General features: G+C 44.0%; 1 pseudogene; it reads right to left on the bottom strand.

The window, feature by feature from the left end:
- The window catches only part of LOC147728784 (uncharacterized), a 104,099-nt pseudogene that overhangs the window by 43,229 nt on the left and 40,719 nt on the right, over positions 1 to 20,151 (bottom strand).

A 20,151-nucleotide genomic window follows, 5' to 3' on the forward strand; every position in this document is an offset into this window, starting at 1 on the left:
AGGGCAGGGCAGCCTAAAAATGCTCCCAGATGGTTCGATAGAAGATGCTCCCTTGCACAGAGGAAGTTAAGAGCTGCCCTAAGAACCACCCCAAAGGACAAAAACAGGGTCATGCAATATAGGACAACTTATAAGCAGGCAGTAAAGTGGAGGAAGAGTGCACTTCAAACACAAACCTGGGAGGACCTGAGAGGAGCAGCTGAAAGGAAAGATATGACCACCTTTTGGAAGATAGTCAATAACCCCTGTTTTCAAGATGTAAATAGCCCGCAGATTGGACCCAATGTTCTACACGAACAGTGGATGGAGCATTTTAGAGGGCTTTATAATTGGGGGAATAACAAGGCACATGTTAATGAGGAGCGGGACGGGAGGTGGAATGTCACACTAGAATTCACCCTGGAAGAGATTACTATTGGTATCCTGGGTCTCACTAGAAATAAGGCACCGGGACCGGATGGGATCCCCTCGGTTTACTTAGCCTTTATGGACCTCACCGCAGAGTTCGACTGTGTCAATAGGGAGAAGTTGTGGGCTTTAAGGAGTAATTTAGGGGCAGGTCAAGATCTTATTAAGATTTTGAGAGCCCTATATTGTAACTCCTTGGCTAAAGTTAGGTATAATCTAGAGGGTGGAACCACTGAGTCTTTCCTTTGCACTAGTGGTGTGCGACAGGGGTGCATTTTGGCGCCGTTTTTGTTTTCTCTGTATATAAATGGCCTAGATCAAGCCCTAAGAAGCTTAAATGTGGATTCACCCAGAGTAGGAAGAAGAGCAATCCCTGTCCTGCTTTATGCACACAACGCGGTCTTGCTGGCACGCACCACTCTGGGACTACAGTGGCTGATTGATTTTATGAGTAATCTAGATTTGTCTGCCAACTTGACTAAGTCGTATGTTATGGAGGCAGGGACCAAATCACGGAAAAAATGTAATTATAGAATAGGCGAACACAGTCTAGAGAACGTGCAGTACTTCTCGTATCTGAGCATTTTATTTGATGGGCATTTAAATTTTAAAGCACTGATTGAGGAGCGTTGCAATAAGTTAGTGTCCAGCACAGGGGCAATCATGAACTTCGGCCGCAGACTTTGACGGTGGTCACCGCAGCATATGATGAATTTGTATAACTCAATCTGCTGCTCCAAAGTTGTATATGGTGCGGAACTTTGGGGGTTTGTTGACTCTGACAAACTGCAGGTTGAGTAGAATAAATATTTGAGAAGGCTGCTCAAAGTCCCACAGTGCGTTTCCTCTTACATTGTTCACGAAGAACTGGGTGGAGCCTTCATACTGGACAAGGTTCAGGTCAGGCCCTTGCTAGCATGGATAAAGATCTGGGTCAATCCCGAGGCCAGGCTGACTAGGCACATAATCATGGATTGCCTGGGTAGGGACACAGGATTGAATATTCCATGGCTGAAGCACATAAAGGTCGTTTTTGAAAGCATTGGCTGCAAGGACCTCTTCCTAAAGCCGACTGGAATTATAGGTCGGGATAAGGATAGAGTGAAGGAGATGTTTTTTAATTATAAAACCTCACATAGAGAAGAGAGGGAATGGGGTAAACAATTAGTCAAAGCTTAAGGCTTAGCGAGGACCTGTGGAGTTATTGAACCTTATCTTGCCCTTATACACAACATCCAGGACAAATTTTTAATCACACGTTTTAGGCTCAACCTTTTACACCATCTACTGGCTGATCCGGTAGGTTTTACCAGTTCAGTTGAGCTTAAGGGTCCCTGCGGCTATGATCATCGATCTCCGCAGGATACCCTTCATTTTGTATTATTATGCCCTTTTTATTCATTGCCCAGACTCCGTTTTTTAGTTAGTCTGCTGAAAAAAATCAAATTTAAGCCTGGTAAGGTGGTCCTTTTATATTTACAAATGGCCCAAGACCCCTTGACCCTGTTATGTACAACGATTTTTTTAAGGTTAGCAGTCAAATTGAGAGAGACTAGAGGGACTTGCTGAAGGAAGCCCCCCTAAATTACGTGTTATATGAGGGGGCTAGATGGGGGCTTAATGAAGTGTGACTGGAATAGCTTTGTATTCTCTTTTAAAAATGTATATTATTGTTATTTTTAACTGTACTTTTATGGTGTTTTGAAAAATGCCGAATAAAGTAAATTTGAAATTTGAAATATACATAATTTTAGGGAGAGAGCACTGGCACTGCAGCCTGCTTAGTAGGCTCAGTGCACTTTCAAAGTGAAACACCATCAGCATTGAGGTCAAAAAGGGACAACAGGTGGGGGGGACACCTGGAAAAAGCCTGTTTACTTACAATAATCAACCTCATGCAATGGGGATATCCTAGTCAGGCAATTCAGAAACATTTGATAAAATCCAACATGTTGCTGAAGATGCATGTAATGGCTGTCTAGTTTTTCATCTAAATAATCGAGGTAAAAGATTGTTACTGTCATTAATAACATTGGCAAATCAAAAAGCCCTTTTACAAGATTGCAAGCGGAATTTATTGAGATGTCACTTTGCAATGGCCTTCAGTACATCTTGGTAGTGGTATGTTTGGTCTCTACATGGGTCGAGGCATTTCCCGCTAGGAGAGCAGATAGAATTACAGTAGCCGAATTGTACTTATGGGAGTTGATATCATGATTTGGACTTCCGACTTCTTTTGAGATTGATCATGGCACCCAATATAAGAATGAAGTGCTACAGATAATATGTACAGCTTGTGAGATCTATCAAAGATTCCACTGCAGTTATCGATCACAATCCTCTGGAAAAGTGGAATGCACATATGGCACTCTCAAGAACAAACAAGCACAAACAAGCTAAAGTCTGTGCCTCAATAGGTCTGAAATGGAAATACTCAAAACAGGAAGACATTTATCTCACCATGAAATCATCATGGGTAGAGCAATTAAATTTGCACATGTACTTTCAGCTCCATTAGTTTCAATAACTGGTGATATTGTTCTGGATTATTGCAAAGGTCTGGCTAATGTAGTAAAATATGTATTTCGCCTGGTGGATTCAGTCACAGAAGACTACAGAGATATTGCTTGCCACAGTATGAATGTGGCTGACTGGATTTTCATTCGTTGATGTGTCCGCAAGGGGTGTTTAGATGAACTGTGGAGTGGCCCTTACCAAGTTTCACTTGACAACTAATAGTGCTGTCAAATGTGTGGGAGTGCCTCAAAGGATCTACGCTGCTCACACAAAGAGAATTATAGCTGTTGAAACAGTGGAAGAGGCAGAGCTGATGATCAAGGTGCACAGACCTGCTGAATAAAGAAGTGAAAGTGACAATCCAGACCATGTTTGCAGCATGTATTCAGAGGGGTGTGAAGAAAAGTCTTTTTATAAATGGTGAAGATTACATTTTTGTCTAGAGTTGTGGATAGGTTTGCCATGGAGATATATTGACAATTAGAGCAATGGTAATGCTGAAGCATCTCACCATTGACATTATTTTGGCAAAAGAGGACAGTGTTTGTAAAGTAATTGGGAGGAAAAAGTGTCCCTGATTGTACTGGAATGATTGAATCATATACTACTAACAAAACGTTTATGACATATGAAAGTAGGTCATTAGAAGAGCCAGGTCTCTGGGAAACTGTTGGGTCTTGGAGTTCTGCATACTGTTCTGACACCAATAATATTAGTGTTGATGTGTGCAATTTCTCTGCTGTTCTTATTACTCATAAAGTTTTCAATTAAATGATATGGCATTAAGAGAGGAGAGAAACAAGGTGATACAAAATCCCAGAAAAGGAAGAGATCAGGGGACTACTTTGAGCTGGATAATTATCGAAAATTTTAACAGATGAAGCAACTGGAGGGTATGCTTGAAGAACTAAAAGGTTGAAGGCTTAAAAGATTAATACTTAACTAATGAGGTAATTAATGATGTTTTTAGTGGCGATTACAATAATCAGATGGGGGACTGTTGTCATGTTTTAGAAAAAATGTAAAATGATCAGATATGATGTGAATTTTGTTTTTAATAGTTACTATTTTTAACCCCTTCGGTGCGACCGACGGCCGGGCACAAGGCACAGGAGTACTTCTGGTGCAGGCACCATAGGGATTTCTTTAAGCCCTAAACAGCCTCTTGAACTGGGGAAGGGCTTCCCCAGCTCCCAAAGCTGCTTGGTTTGTTTCAGGGAAATTACGATCAGAACGCACGTCGAGCTGACGTAATTTCTCTGAAACCGAAACACTTTCTACATGCTCAGGGGGCTATCTCAGCACCCAGAGCAAGTATGAATAAATGAGTTGATTAATCATGTGGTTTCGTAAAACCATTACAGTATATATACAACGTTCAAAACCTGTAGCAAAAAGAAGGTGCAATTCATTATTAAAAATCAAAGCTAAAAAAGACACTCATAATATTTAGGACTGACCCGTCAAAGTCATGTGTGAACAGGCAGTTTAGACTTAACGTTGAAAGAGCTCGAGGGTAGAGCGGACCTCAAGGAGGGTGACCCTGGTATTGTGGAGCACAAGGGCTGTTCATCAGACTCTGCTTGTACTGACTTGTCTTTCAAAAGTATGCAAGTGTGGTGTATAAATTTGCTAAAATTGGCCATCCAACATGTAGAGCTGACAGACGGCCTCCTTTGCTTTGCGGGTGCCCAGTTGAAGAAGAATAGGTCTAAGATAAGTTCTGAGGGCTTGCCGCAAGACTGGGCAGCATAACAAAATATGTGCAAGGGACTCCTTTTTATAATTACAAAGACGACACTCTGTAATGTCTGACTGTGCTTCCAGAGATGGATATAGTTATTTTAAAGGAAGCGGATGTAGTCTTGCTGCTAAGATCCGATCTAATGCTTGTCTCCCAACAGCCTGCGTGAGGTGAGGCTTAGTGTGCAAGATTTGAAGGAGACATAGGGTTTTGTGTAAGTCTCTGCCCCCCGAGCAAGTAGAAAGACGGGAGCTGTATAATTGGAAAGGGGGAGTCCCTCCTTTCCAATGGCACCCCTACCTAATGGATCCCTGCTTGGGAATTGCCTCAGGAGAGCAATCCCCAAGCAGGGATCTACCTACTGGACACCAGGGAGGGGAGCCTTTGCTCCCCCCCTTTTTTGGGAGGAATATTCAGTCATTATGCCCCCCGGGGGGCCAAAAGCCCACTAAATGCCAGGGATTACTTTTCTTTATTGTATTTAGGGGGGACTGCCAAGATGGGCATGGCACTGTCCACACCCCTCAAAAGAAATTGCACAGTATTTCTACCCCTCCCAGGAGGCAGATCAGGTAATAACTCCTTATTTGCCCCCACGGGGGCAGAAAGCTTTAGGCACCAGGGATTGCTTTTTGTTTTAAACGTAGGGATGGGGGCTGCCCAAAATAGGCATGCCAAAGCCTCCACACTACCCCAAAATTTGCCACAGCCTTTCTGCCCCCCCCTCCATGGCCGATGGAGCAGCAATCTGCCAGGACTGGTTGCTGTCCCCAGTCCGGCCCTGCTTGGCTGGCGGTGTGCAGGGATGATGCTTGCCTGGCAGAATGCATGTGTGGCGCTTGGCTGGTAGTGTGCATGGCATTATTTTACTTGGAAGGATGAGGGGAACGCTGTATTGTAGGAATTATGTGCCGGCAAGGTGATCCCACACAGAAATGTGAGGAAAATGTGAATTTTTTCAGCTAAATTGGAGGTTTGCATGGGATTCTGGGTAGGAAAAGGTTGGGCGATTCACACAAGCCATAACTCCCCGGACTCCCCCGGGTGTCTAGTCTTCAGAAATGTGTGGGTTTGGTAGGTTTCCCTAGATGGCCGCCGATCCCAGGGCCAAAAACGCAGGTGCTCCCTTGCAAAACCAGGTTGTTTTGTAGTTAGTAATTTTGATGTCTCCACAATATGTTTTGGGCCCTTGCCTGTCAGGGGTACTTGGCCCGCCCACACAAGTGAGGTACCATTTTTATCGGAAGACTCTGGAGAATGCAGGTATAGGTTTGCTAAGTTTCCGTAGGTGTTGGCAGAGCTAGGGTTCAAAATCCACGGCTAGGCACTTTGCAAAAAAATTGTCAGTTTTCACTGTGAAAATGTGGTGTGTCAAGATGCGTTTTGGCCAGTTTCCTGTCACGGACACTAGGCCTACTCACACAAGTGAGTTACCATTTATATCATGAGACTTTGGGGAATGTGTGGTGGTTGGAAATTTGTGGATCCATGCAGATACCATAACTTTCCATCACAGAAATCTGAGGGAAATGTGTTTTGTTTTACAAAGCTTGAGATTTGCAAGTTATTCTGAGTAAGAGAGCCTGGTGACAGCCACACAAGTCACCCCATCCTGGATTTCCTTGGGTGTCTACTTTTTTAAAATGTACAGGTTTGCTAGGTTTTCCTAGGTTCTGGCTGAGCTGGGGTTCAAAAGCCACAGCTAGGCCCCAGCTAGGCCCATTGCACCGAAAGGGTAAGTTTTCACTGTAAAAATGTGGTGTGTCTTGATGCGTTTTGGTCAGTTTCCTGTCAGGGGCACTAGGTACCATTTTTATCGGGAGACTTTGGGGAATGCGGGGTGGGTGGAATTTTGTGGACACATGCAGTTTCTAAAACTTTCCATCACAGAAAGGTGATTAGAATGTGGTTTGTTTTACAAAGTTTGAGGTTTGCAAGGGATTCTGTGTAACAGAAGCTGGAGAGAGCCACACAAGTCACCTCACCCTGGATTCCCCTAGGTGTCTAGGTTTTAATAATGTATAGGTTTGACATGCTTCCCTAGGTGCCAGCAGAGCTAGGGTTCAAAATCCACAGCTAGGCACTTTTCAAAAAAAGGGTCAGTTTTCACTGTAAAAATGTGATGTGTCCATGATAAGTTTTGACCCATTTTCTGTTACGTGCACTAGGCCTACCCCCACAAGTGAGGTACTATTTATATTGGGAGGCTTTGGGGAAAGCTGGGTTGATGGAATGTTGAGGATCTATGCAGATTTCAGCACTTTCCACCACAGAAATGTGAGGAAAATGTGTTTTTTGACAAAGTTTGAGATTTGCAAGGGATTATGGGTAACATAATATAGAGACATCCATACAAGACAACCCATCCTGGCATCCCATGGGTGTCTAGTTTTAAAAAATATATAGGTTTGCTAGGTTTACCTAGGTGCCGGCTGAGCTAGGGTTCAAAACACACAGCTAGGCACACTGCAAAAAAAGGGCCCGTTTTCACTAGAAGAATGTTATGTGTCCATGTTGCGTTTTTGGCCCATTTCATGTCACGGACACTAGGGCTAACCACACAAGTGAGGTTGCATTTTTATCGGGAGACTTAGGGGAACACAGAGTATTAGTACAAGTGTTATTACTGATTGACTTTCTTTGCTTTCTGCCTTCTCAATGGAAGACTATTTGTAAAAAAAGAAGTCATTTTTAAAAATGCCCTCTAATACACATGCTTGTATGGGTACCCACAAATTTGAAGATGTGCAACAAACCACTGTTTCTAAACTCTATATTTAGTTCCCATTTTCAGAACATATTGGTTTCCTTGATACCAATTTTTCATTCTTTATATTTTACCAAATGAGTTGCTATATACCTGGTACACAATGAAACACCATGGCAAGATGCAGCTCAGTTATTGGCTCTGGGTTCTACGGGTTCTTGGTGAACCTACAAGTCCTATATATCCCCACAACCTGAAAGGCCAGTCGGAGGTAAAGCTATATTGCTTTCAAAGCTCTGTCAGACTTGGAGGAAGTTACAGGTTTAAAATGTTGGCTCAAATGGCTGTTTTTTTTCAACTCAATTTCAATACTTTCTATTTTCAACTGTTAGCTTCTATGAACAAAACCTTGAAGGAGCTACACAAATGACCCTTTGCTGAATTCAGAATTTTGTCTAGTTTTCATAAATGGGATTTCTGGGCTTTCTGGGGTCCACAATTGGTTTCACACCCATTTCTACCACTAACTGAAATGAGGTTGAAAGCACAAAAAATAGGAAAAATAAGCTATGTCCAAGTAAAATGCCAAAACTGTGTAGAAAATGTTGGTTTTCTGACAAAAGTCTGCATGTCCCTGACAGCTGAGAAGATGGTGATTTCTTCACCACAAACCCTTTGTTGATGCCATTTGCAGGGAAAAAAACAGACCCTTTCTTCTGCAGTGATTGTTTCTCATTTTTTTAAATAACAATTTAGCTGTAATTTGGCTAATTTCTGGGTCCCTTCCAGGGGAATCCACAAACCCTAGGTACCTTTACAATACTCAGGGTGTTGAAAAAAAGAGGGGGCACATTTGACGAGGATACCTTATGTGGACAAGAAGTTCCAGGGGCCTAAGCACAAACTACCCCAAATAGCCAAAGGAAGGCTTAGCACGAGAGGGGGAAAGGCCAAGCAGTGAAAGGGTTACTGCTGCATAGAGTCATAACAGTTGAACTAGTGATGTTGCAGCGATGATTGATGATGAATAGTAATGCCACCTTTTCATGTAATACGCCATTCTTTTTAAATGGATGTATTTTCTAGTGTCCTACTCAACCTGCTCCTGCGCATTCGCCCTTCCAATCAGTATCCCACTGCAATTTCATCTCTTCCCTTGTTTCCCAGTAGCATCAAGTGAATAATGTAAAAAAAATTGTTTGAAAATGTGTATTTAAAATGAAGCTTCCATTGTGCACTCAAAGTATGATTTTCACGGACTTTCACAGGAAGTGTTAGTGTGGATGTACTGATTCTATGAGCCATTGTTTAAGAAATGTTTCATTTGTATTGCATATCACCAGAGGGCAGCAGCTGTCCAAAGAGCTGGCTGACTATTTTTCTTACCTTAAGAAATGGGTTACTCTTAAAGGTTTAGAATATTACGCTGTTGTTTCTGATTTGTCAGTGCAACCCTAACCATGATCATACCATGCTGAATTTGAAAAATCTATTAATAGCCTGCTTGAGTGATTCGTCTAGAAACCCTTTGGATTTCTGTATTTCAAGATGTTTTTTTCCCCATCACTATTTTCTTTGTGGGAAACTTTTCATTTTCCTCCAAGACTCTGCCCTTAAAGTTTCTAATGGGAAGCTGTCAGTACTCTTTATGAGTTTGAGACTTACATTTTTTTTCTTAGATTCTGCCTAACTACAAATTATTACATTATAGGATTTTGCATGTATCTGTACTTGTGTAATTGCGCCTTCTTAGTATTGTAAGAATTATTCTCTGTACTGCATTTTCACTATTCTGGCATAAATTAACTTCTTGCCTATTTCAAATCTTAAACTCAGTCTTCTATGCTTCTAATATTTTACTCTATTTAGCTCTGCTAGACTGTGTAGTCTTGATGAGCTGTGTAGTTTCTAGCCATTAGATCAACTGGAGACACTAGAGCCAAATTATTTTGGTTTCGATGTGATCAAATATTGGGGTTGATGTTATAGTTGGGGAGTGGCTCTGAAACAAGGATGAGATTTGTGCTGAAAAAATGGCAAACATTTGCACCTCATGCAATTACGTTTCATTCATTGTGTTTCCTTTATTCTCATAATTGAGCTGAGATGTCACAGCTCTGGTGGGCATGAACCTCCTCAGCTCAGAAAATGTCCTTGAGGCCCTCCTCTTTGTGATGAGGCAGAGTACCAGTGATAACCCTGTACCTGGGCGCTTCAGATTTAAGCCCTGGAGTGGACAGGGCCGAGTGTCTGTCACTGACACCTCAACACAGAGAGGGTGGGGTCTGCAGACTCTCTGAACCCATTGTACTCTGTGACCTGGTAGGGACTGCTGCCTCTCCTCATTGGCTGACGTAAGGTCAGCCAATGAGGGGAGGCAGCCGTAAGGTCAGCCAATGAGGGGAGGCAGCAGTCCCAACCCTCTTGACACCGTCGAGGCTACTCTCCCCGAGAGCTACAGCAGGTAAGTGTTGTTTTTTATTGACTGTTTGGTACGTGCGTGTATGTGTGAATGTATGTGTATTTGTGAGTGAGTGTAGTGAATGGGTATGTGTGTGCGTGCCTGCATGTGAATGCATGGGTGTAAGTGTGTGTAACTGTGTGTGCCCCCTGACCCACCTCTCAGTTGTACTAACCAGCTGCCACTGACAACTATGCCATGATATGATGGCCTCTTGAGATAAGTGCATACACAGAGATGAATCTGAAAAACACATAGGGTTATGAGGACAATGGCTGGTTCGGTCCACAATTCAGACAGCGTTCTAAAGCATTATTTCTTTACTTAACTTGTATTTCAATAATGAGCCTCAGTGCATGACACTTACTACTGAATAATAACCTCTGAAAAGGTTGCAAAGCTCGCGTACAAATCTTCCAGAAATCCTCCGCAAGAATACAAAATATATGGAAAAAAGGTGATAGGTGAATAAAGAGGATATTAAACCAAAATGAGAAAATTTCTAGCTGGCTTTGTGGAAGACTGTAAGAGCACAGTAATATATCAAACTGTGTACAAAAGGGCAGCACATAATGTTCACAGTATGATGTGTTCGAGATTTGCACTTGATAGAATGTAATTCTTATTATATTGAAGCCAATACATTACATTTTAAAAAGTTTCCACAAAGCTCTGTGAATACATTGATGAATTATGCTGACTGTGAAAGCAATAAAAGAGATGTTCTCATAAAGAGAGCTATAAACAACAGGCCAGTCCGAATGTGCAAAGAGGAGGAAGATTAGCTGAGAACATTAATGAGTGCCCCGAAGAACATGGCAACTGCTTGATAGAAATCATGCTGTATTTTACTGTGGTATGTGTTTAGGATAATGATGCCACTAATGTCTACGACTTGTTGTTTTAGTACCCAGTGTCCCCCGTTAATGATAATATGAACGCCAGCTGTGACATGTTTTACTGAATCAACAAAAAACATTGGTACTGTGTATATATTTTGAGAAAACAATGAGTGGTAGATTACCTCCTCACCAGATGGCTAGAAGTAAAATCAAATATACAACACCATGTTTTGGTAATATAGATATGGATAGATCTAAAAAAATGCTTTAGTCACAAAGATTTTTGTGCAACTTTTAGTACCTCTGCTGTCATACTACTTGTAAAAAATCATCATTGTCTGCATGGTCACCCATTATTTTTTCCCTTTTGCTGGACTACTTTTTTATCTGGTATTACAACTCCGGACACTTTAATCCTGCCAACCAGTGGCATGGTGCCTGTGCTTCCCTTTAAACATAGACAAATTGGCATATCACGGGTTGAATAGTAAATTGCAGGAAACTAGGGGCCCGATGTAGGAGCCTTAATACCGGTCGGAAACGGCCGATTTCGGCCGTTTCCGACCGGTAAATGGCCATTTGGTATGTAGGTGCCCGTTTCCGAGGGCATATGTAGGTAACTGCACATTCACCGAATCGGTAAAATTACCTAATCGGTAAAATACCGATTCGGTAATTCTACCGATTCGGTAAATTCCTAATGTAGGTGGGACTCCTCTGAGTCCCACAGGTGTTACCGAATCGGTATTTTACCATGAAATACAACTTCATGGCAAAATACCGATTCCGGTGTGCATGCACACCTATGCCATGTGGCAGGCAGACCTGCCCCTAGGGCATGTATGCCTGCCACATGGCACCCAAGCCTGTATTGGAGGTGCTAGGGGGTGTCAAAGTGACACCCCCTGCACCCTTGCAGAAATCGGTAATTGCCTAATCGGTAAATACCGATTCGGTAATGCCCTTTGATTCCTATGGGCTTCAAGGCCCATAGGAATCAATGGGGGATACCGATTCGGTATTTACAGAATCGGTAAATACCGAATCTTACATATTCGGTATTTACCGATTCTGAAATACCCACATCTCCCCCCCCTCCAATTTACCACTTCTCAAATACCGAATCGGTATGATTCGGTATTTAAGAAGTGATAAATTGGAGTTTACCTGCATCGGGCCCTTGGTTTCTGATTGAGAAGGGTAGAAACCCCACTCAGGCAACAACCACAATCCTTGTCAGGTTGAAAAAAAAGTCTCTAAATTAACCTGTGCTTAATCCTCTGGTAGGTTGGCACAAAAGCATTCAGGTTTTTCTTAGAAGCAGTGTAAAGTATTTATGCAACACACAAATAGTAATAAAGTGAAGACACACCAAAGAAAAACCCCAAACCAATTTAGAAAAATAGAGTACATTTTAATAAATAAAATTATGCTAAGCTGAACAACATATAATTAGTAGAACTGGAGTTATTGAATTTTATAATAATTAATGAAAAGCGTGGCAAGAAGCAAAAAAAGTGCTACTCTCAGTTATCTGGTCATGCTAAATTAGGGGAAAGTCACAAGTTCAGGTCAACCGCAAGTGAGTGTTGGTTGGGTAGTGGAACTAGATTAGTCCAGCAGCCCATTTACCTTAAGTCCAGCTCTAAGACTTCCATTAGTCCTGGAGGAGGGACCTAAAGTGCAGGCTTTCAGTGTAAAGGGCAGGTCCGGTCTTGTGGATGGGATGGTCTTAGCTGTAGCTCGTTGAACCAGTTTTGGTACTTTGCACTCCAAGTGGAATTCAGCCAAAAATCTCTGCCATGCGCCAGTGGAGCAGAGTTCACCAGCGCATGCCTAATTTAAATGCCTTTCCAAGGAAGACCCTCTGTTTTTACCCTCAATTACCAGTTGCTGTACACTTTTCCTTGCTGGAGGGTTAAACATTGCACACTTCTCTTTGAATTGGTCATTGTTTTATCTGTGTCCGGTGTTGTATCCTGCTTTCCCTCCTCTGTGTCCTTTCTTAGTGTCCTGTTCTCTGCTCCTGAGCCTGTCTCTATGATTTCATCCTTACTTCTATCTGTGTCTGTTTGATTATACTGTCAGTTACCTTGGAGGCTGAGCAGCAGGGCAGCTGCTCCCGGTGGGCCCTTTACTGGAGACTTTACTGGATTATTACCCTATCTATATTCTGTACCTGATTACTTGATTACCAAGAATGAACATACATCCTGACACAGCAACTAAGGAGTCATCTTTATTTTATGGAATGTTACAGCCGGACTCAGGAATTTAAGAATAATCGACATAAACGGGGCAGAGGCTGAATTAAAGGTGTGAATCCCTTAAGGATCCCTTTCCAGGGGAGGAGTTCAAGTTCAAGTTCAGGAATTAGTTTAGCGCACTACTCACCCAGAGGGTCTCAAGGCGCTAGAGGGAGGGTGGGTGCATTACTTATCGAATAGCCAGGTTTTTAGTTGCTTTCTGAAGGAGAGGTGTTGTCATATGGATACTTCGTTACATATATTGCGTTAAGTTAGCATGAGTGCATTACATGTTTAAACAGCCTTTTTTCCTTCGGCTTCAGTTTTGCACACGACACATACTTGTTGTTGTCGCCTTCACCCTAGAAGCGGTGAGGTGGTTTATTTGAGAATAATATGTTATTTCTATGCTATCAGCTTTGCCTGGTACACTTGGTACAACTGTCTGCACACTGAGAGCTGCACACTCTGAAATTAACCTAACACAAGGTTGCTGGGAGGCCTGATCCTCGCACCACATTAGACATAACACAAATAATGTTGATGCCAACATTTTGGGCTCTACGCAGGTTTAAGATAGAGTTACACGGAATGAACGTAGACACTTGGTGCTGCGCATGAAGAGAGCTGGTAGCGGTTGATGTGAACTGCTCCTACTGACATTGAGAGGTATGGGGCCGCCCTGCTAAAACCCGAATGAGACCTTCTTAGATATAATATAATATGCTAGATAGGGTGCGCGAAATATAGGTGATACAGATTTCTATAGAAATTGCATTATAACATGCTAGCACCTTTTGCTTACTATGGATTAGTGACTATGCTGCTGACTCTGATTTTTATAATCTGCATTTTGGTATTATACAAGATACTGCGTTTGAGAACTTTGCATTGAATAATAAATATTTCAAACTTGCACTTATGTTCTTTGACTCTCAGTTTTGGTTTGAAATGATTATATAACGAAAGAGTGTTCATGTGTTCCACGACTCCTGAGGTATTCTAAAGATCATGTTCTGGTTTGTCTAATACATGGATCATTCCATAATGATCCATGAGACACTGTAGCTAGCTAGGTAACGAGATTTCTGACACTGAGATGAGTTTTTGGATCATCCTAACTCACTGAGGTTCTAGATCTCTATGCACAGTTCTGTGGGAGAACGGAAACCCTGCTACATGGCGCCCAACGTATTGGTTGGCCGTATTTCATGACACTCGAGTAGTATATCATTCATACCTTGACGCCTGCATTCCCGTTTCCGGTAAACGGCGGTGTCGGAAAACCTACCTGTTTTTGAAATAGGTCTTTTCAAGCTTGAATTCTTCTAAAAAAGGTTTCTTTGAATCACTACCCAGTTGCGCTACAAAGTGTTCTTTGTCTTTTCTTTCTTCTTCCTGTGCTAACATGGCAGTGGAAATAGCGCAGCATAGCCGCGTCGCGGTTCGCGACCACTTGCGGGGTTATAATGTACCCGCGGAAGGCTTAGCTGTGGTTCTAGTGGTGAGTGCGGAACATGCGTACCCGTACGAATTGTTTTATTCCTGGGTGACATTTCCGGAAGTGGACGCTAATTCGGGTGTCTACCATTCATACACTGCCACGGATGTACCGGCGGCTTATGCTCCGTACAGGGCACTGGAAGTACCTATAGACGCTTGGCAGCACGGAGTTTGGTTTGGAGGCGCCCTACCCCATTCTTTAACGGCTCCGAGGTTAGATCCCTTATCCATTCCGGGCACAAATTGGCCCGCGTTGGGTGGATTTACTCCTCATCCTAATCGCACCACTTGTAACGTAGGTGACCTGCGGCGTCTTCATGAGGTCGCGGTTGGAGTGATTAGAGCGCTTGTTCATTACATTGGTCGTAATATTCATGGCGCAGCCCCTGCAGGTGCGCAGCTTCGAGCAGACCAGGCTGGCTTGAAAATCAGTCCTGTCTTGGTGAATTCCGTTATGGGCAGAAAGCCAGACAATAAGGATGATTTTCCTTACTGGCTTGCCGAGAAATTCGACCAGCTGGAGGCTGTGTTTCCTAATACGACTCCGGGTGAAAAACACCGGATTCTTACGCTTAGTTTACCGAAAGATTTAGCCCCGGAACTTGTTGACTGTGAGACATGGGGTAAGACTTTTGCAGCGGTTTACTCGAGGTGCTTTGGCACACCGTCAGTGTCGAACCTGTCTGCGATCCTCAAACGTGTTCAGGATGATCACGGACCTGAGTCGGCGGTTGAGTTGGGTATGCGCCTGAACGGTTCATTTGAGACAGTTTGCGGTATTATCCTTGCCAATGTAAAAGGGGATGCAGTGAACTTTCAAGTGGCCAATGGTCTGGCGTTAATTCCCGATGCCGAGAAACCCCGTCAGCTGGCAAGAATAATTGTGGCGGCTTATAAAATGGTTGGCCGCAATTCTAAGGGTGCGAAGGTTTTTCCTGAAAAAGAAAAGAAGCAGCCCCAGGGGCAGTCTTCGGAAACAGGTGGACAGCCCAGGTCCAAAAAACAAAATTGGCCTAAAAAGCAGAATCAGGGTAAGCAACAACAACAACAGACACAGGTCTCGGGTCCGGCGCCTTCACAACCTGCGCAGTCAGAGCGTGTTTATGAATTGCGCGACCGCGCTACGATTAAATCGCCTGACAGATATCAGGCATCTGACCAACGCTCTCCTCGTTCCTTTCAGGACTCATCGGCTCCGTCAACCGGTGGTGGAGGGGGCGGCAGGGGCAGGGGTGGTCAGCAAGGACGTGGCCAGCCCCGCACGCGAAGTGAAGGGGACCAGCGGGACGACTCTACGCCAAAGAGACCGCAGTTTGCCAAGAAGAAAGTCGCAGCCTTAACGGCACATCGATATGCCCCAGATAGTGAGAACGCGGCTTCGGAATCTGACGTGGGCTCTGACCTTGCTGGACAGCGCGGCGGAGATTACCATAGTGAGAGAGGCCCTCCGTCCACTGTTGAAGGTGACAGCGACTGACACTTATGTTGTAATCGAAACAGCTGATACACATGTTGCTCCCCCTGAAAGACTTTTTGAAATTGTCCTGTTAATTGAAGGTGACATGCAGCGAACTGTAAAAGGGGTATTTTGGGAGAATCTTTCGGATACGTATGACATTTTGCTTTCGGAGGCTGACTGGCCCCCACCTTTTGTTCTCGCAGCTCCGCGAGGGGAGGAGGTAATCCTCCCCAGTTTCGCGCACACTGTACCGAGAGTGGAAGCGCTGCATTTTGCAGAAGAGTGGGCTCTGGCGCTTGCGCCGGCTGTGTACCGAAATCAGTGTGGCTGGGATAAATTGTCCCCTAGCCATGAGATTCCTTTACGGTCACAGCCTCAGCCGCAACCCCAGTATCCCATACGGCGTGAAGCTAAAGCTTCGGTCGCGGCTATCCTTGAACAATTGGAATATCAAGGTGTAATTGAAACATGTGTGTCACCAATGAATAATCCCCTTTTTACTGTTAACAAGCCGGACGGCTCGTATCGTCTGGTTTTGGATTACCGGCATTTGAACTCGCATTGCCGTAACTGTGCAGTACAGAATACTCACGGCTCTGCCCTAGTGAATAGTCTTGAGCGTAAACGGTTCAAAACCACGCTTGACATTTCCAATGGTTTTTATGCACATAGATTAGATGGTCTAAGTTCCCAATGGACCAGTTTTACATGCGGCGGCGTACAAAAAATGTTTAAACGACTCCCAATGGGATATAAAAATAGTCCTGGAGTGTTTTCCGCCCGCATAGTCTCTCTTTTAGAGAGTTTCGATCCAGTTGCATGTTCGTATGTGGATGACATTTATCTCACAGACGACGAGCTTTGGGTGCATCTGTGTCGAGTAAACAGCATAATTTGTAACTTTGCAGACATGGGTTACAAGTTTAACTTTGCAAAGTCACACATTGCGGAGTACACAGTGTTGTTTCTAGGTTATGAACTTAACCATGAAGGAAAGGGATTGGCTCCTCACTTCCTGGAGAAGTGCGCGCAGTTGCGCTCTCCGACAACTCTGAAAAAATTACAGTCTTTACTGGGTTTTTTAAATTTCGGGAGGACATACATTCCGGAATATGCCCAGCGTATCAAGCCTTTATATGCCTTGGTACAACCATCTTTTTCCAAATCATGCTGGCTGCCTGAGCATTCGGCCATTCTGCAGTCTTTGCAGGCTGATTTGCTCACTTCTGACTACTTACAGACCCGTGATAACCAGACCAACCTGGTGATAAGAATTATCCCTGGGACGGTGGGTTTCACGTACCTGACTTTTAATGAGGGGGATACTGTACCTATTGCTTACAAGTCGCACTTGTACACTTCGGCTGAACTGCGTTTTTCCACTGTGGAGAAAGTGTTAACGGCTGTGCAGATGGCAATTCTTAAGGAACGTGCCCTGTCGCAGGGAAAGCGCATGTTGGTTGTTACCCCGTGTCCTGCCTTGGAGGCGGTCACGAAAGCCAGTGTACCTAATTCTAAAGCTTTGCACCCTCGGTGGATTCAGTGGGCTACTTCCTTGACATCTCAGGATGTCACGTTTATTTTTGACGCCGCTTTACGGTCGCAGGAGTATTTACAGTATGAATTTGTTCATCCTGCTCCTTTAGCAATGCGGCCGTTGGAGGATTTCCACTGTATCATTTACACGGATGGTTCGGCGCAGGTTGCGCATGGCTCTAAACATGCCTACGTTTCCGCTTGCGCCATTGTGGTCGGTGCCATGGTGAACGATGAGTTCGAGTCCAGTGTCGTGCACACGCAGACGCTTGGAGACTGCACCGCACAATTAGCAGAGCTCCGTGCTCTTATGCTCGCATTGGAGTACGCAGATCCTAGTGTGACAACTTTAATCGTAAGTGATTCTTACTACTGTGTCCAGTCTTACAATGAGAACTTGTTCTTTTGGATTCAGAATGATTTTCGTGATTCCAAAGGTAGCACAATAAAACATAAAATGATCTGGGTCCGAGTGGCGGAACTTAAAGAAAAGCTGCCGCTCGTGTTTGTGATTCATACTCTCGGCCACCAGCGCGTGGGAGTCCACGCTGTTGGCAACTCGCTTGCTGATGAAGCAGCGAAGTCAGCGGTATCGAAATACTTAGTTGCAGCAGTCACAAGGTCCAAAAGCAAAATAGATGATGACATCTTGGCGGCTGTTGCTGCCACAGCGAAGGGAGGTAAATATCCTGCGGGGTTCCCTTCGAAGTACACATACCACTTAAGTCCCGATAAGGTTCCTTATGTGAAAATTCCTGAAGTTGGAGAGCGTCTAGTTCCCAACTCGGATCGCAGAGCTTCTCTGATTACAGCGGCTCATGAAGGTGTGGCGTCTGCGCATGCGGGCGTCTCGGCCACTGTATCTCAGCTACAACAGAGGTTCTGGTGGCGGGGACTGTACAAACAGACGCGCGATTATGTCCTTATGTGTGACATTTGTCAGCAGATTAAGCCTTCTACTGCTGCGCGTCCGCCTCAGACACAGTTGTACATCTCTAATAAACCACTTGGATGTGTTTATTTGGATCACTGCGGTCCTTTTTCTTCTGATACTGCGTATAAATACATCTTAGTAGCAGTTGACTCATGCACACGCTTTGTGTGGTTATGGCCGCATCGCAGCGCTGATTCACGGACTGTCATTAAGGATTTGCGTGTCTTTGTGGGAATCTTTGCTTGTGGTGCTTTCCATTCGGACCAGGGTCCGGCTTTCGCCTCTAAGGCGTATAAGGATGCTATGGTTTCGTTGGGAGTACAGGTGAAGTTTTCAAGCCCCTACAGGCCTGAGGGCAATTCTGTGGTAGAAAGAATGAACCGCGACTTAAAGCAATCTTTGACAGCCCGAGTTATAGGCACTGGTAGAAACTGGCTGACCCACCTCTATGGCGTGCAGCGTGCGCTTAATAATCTCCCTAGAAGGTCTCTGGGTGGGCGGACCCCATACGAAATGCTCTTAGGTATCAAGATGTACGTCCCTGACCTTGATGGTGCAGACTGCGAGGCCCAGGCCGCGGCCTTTGACGTAGATGAACATTGCAATGTTTTACAGGATCTACAAAAGACCAGGGACAGTCTTGCAAAGGAACACTTGCCCTCCACGTCGGATGATGCGTTGCAGATCCCGGTAGTTGGCTGGTTACCCCAAGTTGGAGAACTGGTTCGAGAGAAGATCGATAACAAAAAGGAGTTTGGTCCCTCATATCGAGCGCCGGTTCGGGTCCTTGGAGTGAAGGGCACAAGAACAGTCATTTTACCACCACTTCCAGGTCGTAAAGAAAACAGATTTATTTCTATTGACAATGTCAAGACACACAGGGTGGCCGATTCTTCATAGCATGACACCGGCTGTATCCTGTCCTTCCATGGTGAGGCACTCTGTGCTGGCTATTACATCTGGTGCAGATCAGGAGGTGTCCCTCGAGATGCCTGCCATATCAAGTCCTTTATTAAATACTATTCCTGTTACTAACATTGATGAGGTGACCTATGCAGATCCTGCTGATTTATCTATGTCCGATTTACATGCTCGTTTGGCTAACCAGTCCAGATTCTCTTTTGACTCTGATTCGGAACTTTCAAAGAAACCATCGACTATTGCAAAATATGCCACGTTGTTTAAAAAACATTTTTTAGTTCCACCTTGGACATACATTTGGCTGATACTATTTTCATTTTATCTTTTTATGTCAATTGGTTTTGTGTTTTATTTTTTCCGCCTGATTGATGGCCATTATGTGAAAGAAAGAACAGGAATTCGGTACCTTAATGGAACATTGGCCCCTCACTCCTCCTCACATTCAGCACACAGACTAAAGAGAGACTTACATTCAGTACAAATTACTGCGTGGCCTGTCCTTGATGGGATTGTGTGGGATGCGGTTAGGTTTCAGATACATGGCCCCACAGAAGTTATTAATGTTCCTAATGTGCTTAGAGTAAACATGGGAGATGTGATTAAGCAAAATATTCGTTCTGATGATTGGGATCTTCAGGCCGTGGAAGCATTGTTCTCTGATTTGAAATATTATGCGGCCTTTGATGATGAGGATTTGTATTTAGATTCTGTCAATTATGGTGATTTGTTTTGTTACCAACATTATGGAAATCATTTCTTGCACAAGACAAGTTCCAGGCGGGTTCCTGTGAATTACACTCAGTGGGAACATTGCCCTACTCCTTTACAGGGGAGCTCAAGTACGTTTCTGGGAAAATACTCTTACTTTACAGA

This window comes from Lissotriton vulgaris, chromosome 3_1 (assembly GCF_964263255.1).
Source record: "Lissotriton vulgaris chromosome 3_1, aLisVul1.2, whole genome shotgun sequence".
Lineage (NCBI taxonomy): Eukaryota > Metazoa > Chordata > Amphibia > Caudata > Salamandridae > Lissotriton > Lissotriton vulgaris.